Source organism: Piliocolobus tephrosceles, chromosome 17, assembly GCF_002776525.5.
Source record: "Piliocolobus tephrosceles isolate RC106 chromosome 17, ASM277652v3, whole genome shotgun sequence".
NCBI lineage: Eukaryota > Metazoa > Chordata > Mammalia > Primates > Cercopithecidae > Piliocolobus > Piliocolobus tephrosceles.
Genome location: NC_045450.1, coordinates 28,120,980 through 28,125,070, shown reverse-complemented (window position 1 = coordinate 28,125,070; position 4,091 = coordinate 28,120,980).

Sequence of the window (4,091 nt, the reverse complement as noted above, 5' to 3'; positions counted from 1 at the left end):
GGTTTCGGCCACGCTTCCTCCCTGAGCAAACACCGGGCCATCCATCGCGGGGAGCGGCCCCACCGCTGTTCTGAGTGTGGCAGGGCCTTCATGCGCCGCACGGCTCTGACTTCGCACCTGCGCGTCCACACCGGCGAGAAGCCCTACCGCTGCCCACAGTGTGGCCGCTGCTTCGGCCTGAAGACTGGCATGGCCAAGCACCAGTGGGTCCATCGGCCAGGGGGCGAGGGGCGCAGGGGCCGGCGCCCAGGGGGGCTGTCTGTGACCCTGACCCCTGGCCGCGGGGACCTGGACCCACCCGTGGGCTTCCAGCTGTACCCAGAGATATTCCAGGAATGTGGATGAAGGCCTCAAAAGTGACTATCTAGACATTGCGGGAGGCCCGAAATGGGCTCAGGGGCCCGAACCTCTGCAGCGCCCTGCAGGGAGGTCCCAGAATCCACGGCAAGAGCTGGCCTGGGTGTGGACATTCTGAACTTGGGCCCTCAGCAGCCTCTTCTGCCAGCACCTTGCTCCCTGCTGCCCTGGGCTCTCCAAGGCCCCCTTTGCTGAGGCAGGGCTGAGGTGAGAACCCCCTAGACCTCCATACCGGGAAGCAAAAGTTGTTTCTCCTCCCAAAGATGCTAAGAGGATTGAGGTAGAGGAGAACCTTGTTTTCTCTGTTGTCTTTTTACTTTTTTAATTTTTTGAGATGGAGTTTTGCTCTTGTTGCCCAGGCTGGAAGTGCAATGGTGCAATCTTCGCTCACTGCAATGTCCGCCTCCTGGGTTCAATCGATTCTCCTGCCTCAGCCACCTGAGTAGCCGGAATTACAGGCATACTATGCCTGGCTAATTTTTGTATTTTTAGTAGAGATGGGGTTTCACCATGTTGGCTAGGCTGGTCTGGAACTCCTGCCCTCAGGTGATTCACCCACCTCTGCCTCCCAAAGTGCTGGGATTACAGGCGTGAGCCACCTCACCCGGCCTTTTCTTTTTTATTCTTTGACCCTCCCACAACACAATACCCATGTAAATATTTATTTACATATTTTTAAGACAGCATCTTGCTCATCACCCAGGCTAGAATGCAGTGGTGTGAACTGGGCTCACTGCAGCCTAGACCTGCTGGGCTCAAGGAATCCTCCTGCCCCAGCCTCCCAGATGGCTGAGACTACAGGTGGGCTACACTACGCCTGGCTAATTTTTAGGTTTTATGCAGAGCTGGGGTTCCCACTATGTTGATCAGGCTGGTCTCAAACTCCTGGGTTCAAGCAATTTGCCCACCTTGGCCTCCCAAAGTGCTGGGATTACAGGGGAGCCACCACACTGGCCTTCCTTGTCTTTTTGCTGCACAACTTAAAAAACCAGTGGCCCTGTACTGGATCTGGCCTGCAGCTGCTGTATTGATTTGGGCCCAGGCAGTGTTTTTAAGTGATAAGAATTAGTCGTGAAGATTTAAAAGGATATTTTGCACCAAAATCCAGGTTTCTGGCATCTCTAGAAAAATCCAAAGATTTTGCAAGTCCACCTAGGCTCTCAGAAAGTCGCAGTTGTTGGGAGCTGGGCCGGAGCCAGAACTCCCAACTTACCATGGCCACTCATCCTATCAGCCAAGCACGCGTTGCCATTCATCATTGCTTGCTTCTAGTGTTTTTGGTGTTTAAAGTACAGCAAAGAAGAAAGGGAAGTATTTCTTGAACCCATGTCTGTGTCAAAACAGTCCTTGCATCTTTCCTATCTTTAGGCACGCACCATCTTTGCTGTCTTTAAGTATGTGCCATCATAGGCAGAGGGGACTAGGCCAGGAACACCTGGTGTTAGATTTGTAGCTAGTGGCAACTGTACCCATCTGTATCCCCAAGCTCTACACAGAATCCCCCCAGCACTTCACGACTCCATTATCCATCTACCACTAATTCCTTTGTGGGCAGAGTCCAGCCATGAGCAGCACCTGCCCAAGGACAGCAAGGGCCTGTGACCTCTGCTGGCCTGTGTGCCCTCGCCTGTCACCCAGCGCAGCCCTGTGTCTGGCCTACCCAGGGAGGAAGAAACCAGATTTGTCAACCTGGAAGGAGGTAGATGTTTTGGAGACAAGACACTGTCAAGTGAAGTAATGAACTGACTTTATTCCAACCTCATCTCCAATCCGACCCCACCAAGGTCTCTCTCCCTTAGTTTTTCTGGGGTGGGTTGACTCGTTTGTCACCTTATCACAGGGACACATGGGGTGAGAAGAGGCACCTTGGCAGTAGGAGATACCTTTGTACCAGATTTTAATTCTCAGTGTACATCCCAGTCCCCTCCCCTAACCCTCAACACAGTCTGGGGAAAGCCCAGCTTGCAACACCAGTTCTCAGCCCAGACTGACAGCCAGATCTTGGCCCTGAGTATGCCAATTAAAGGTGCCATGATTATTACCTAGATCTCTGAGTGCTTTGAAGTTTGTAAAGCTTATTTAGGGCCCAGAAGCCAGACTCCAACTCCTCTGCTTCCTGCCCTCATGACCCAACTTTCCAGCATTTCATCAACTTTTTTAGTGTCATGAAACCCTTAAGCCTTAGCCCCACCCCATTCTCAGCTCTTTAGTTCGTGGTGTAGATATTTCTACCTAGAGGTAGGGTCGGGCTGAGTATCTTAAAAATGTAGCTACTCTCTGCGGGAGTAGTGGCTTACACCTCTAATCCCAGCACTTTGGGAGGCTGAGGCGGGTGGGTCACGAGGTCAGGAGACAGAGACCATCCAGGCTAACATGGTGAAACCCTGTCTCCACTAAAGATACATTTTAGGCCGAGTGTGGTGGCTCACGCCTATAATCCCAGCACTTTAGGAGGCCGAGACAGGCGGATCACGAGGTCAGGATATCGAGACTATCCTGGCTAACACGGTGAAACCCTGTCTCTTCTAAAATAAAAAAAAAAAAAAAATTAGCCGGGCGTGGTGGCGGGCGCCTGTAGTCCCAGCTACTCAGGAGGCTGAGGCAGGAGAATGGCGTGAACCCGGGAGGCGGAGCTTGCAGTGAGCCAAGATGGTGCCACTGCACTCCAGCCTGGGCAACAGAGCCAGACTCCATCTCAAAGAAAAAAAGATACATTTAAAAAAAAATGCCAGGCATGGTGGCACGTGCCTATAGTCCTAGCTACTCAGGAGGCTGAGGCAGGAGAACCGCTTGAACTCAGGCGGAGGTTGCACTGAGCAGAGAGAGCGCCACTGCACTCCAGCCTGGGCAACAGTGAGACTCCATTTCAAAAAAAAAAAAAAAAAAAAGTAGCTACTCCCTGGGCCCAGTTCCTCATCTATTGAATGAGAATCTCCAGGGATAGAATTTGATGCCTGTGAAAGTTTGAGAGAACCACTGCTGGGAACAAAACATTATTTTCAAACTGCTCTTAGTTTTGCAAGAGTAGTGGTTGATCCCGGGGCCTGTCCCCAATGTCAGGCATACACAAAGACTTCCATTTCTTTGTTCTTTCCAGAGGGCCCTGTACCGTGGCTGCTGTCTTCCTGGGTACCTAGGATCATGTTCAGGACACTGGGGCATTCTCCTGTAGCATCAGATGGAAGGCCTTTAAAAGGGCTTGTCCTTTGCATGAGGGGAGGGAGCAATGCACAGGGAAGCTCCTCTCACTGAGAACGTCTGTGAGGGCTCTCTCTATCCTGCAGCACTGGCCACGCTGGCTGGACCATAAACCTTGGCTGCACACTGAATGGCTCTGCCCTAGTGCTGTGCATGCCAGGAGATAATGCTGTGAACAAAGTGACCACCCAACTCAGGACATGCGCAGGGTTCATCCTCATGGATGCATCCTCATGGATGCAGAGGTAGGACAACGCCAGTGGCCTCCCAAGTTTCTCCAGCCTTGGATTAGCTGGTGTTGGGTCACTGGGCTTGGAGCCTCTCACTGCTGTGGCTGTGTGTCAGGTGGAGGCTGGCTTCCTTGTGAAGTCCCTATGCATAATGGCACCCTGGTCCTGGAGGAGGCTGGCTGGAACTGAGCCACTCTTACTCCAGGTGCCAGTGAGGCTGAATTTGCATGTGGAAATTTGGGTGCCTGGGCAGCGTGAAGTCTTGGCCCAGCTTCTGCTACACCTGGGACTTGTGGCTCATAAGAG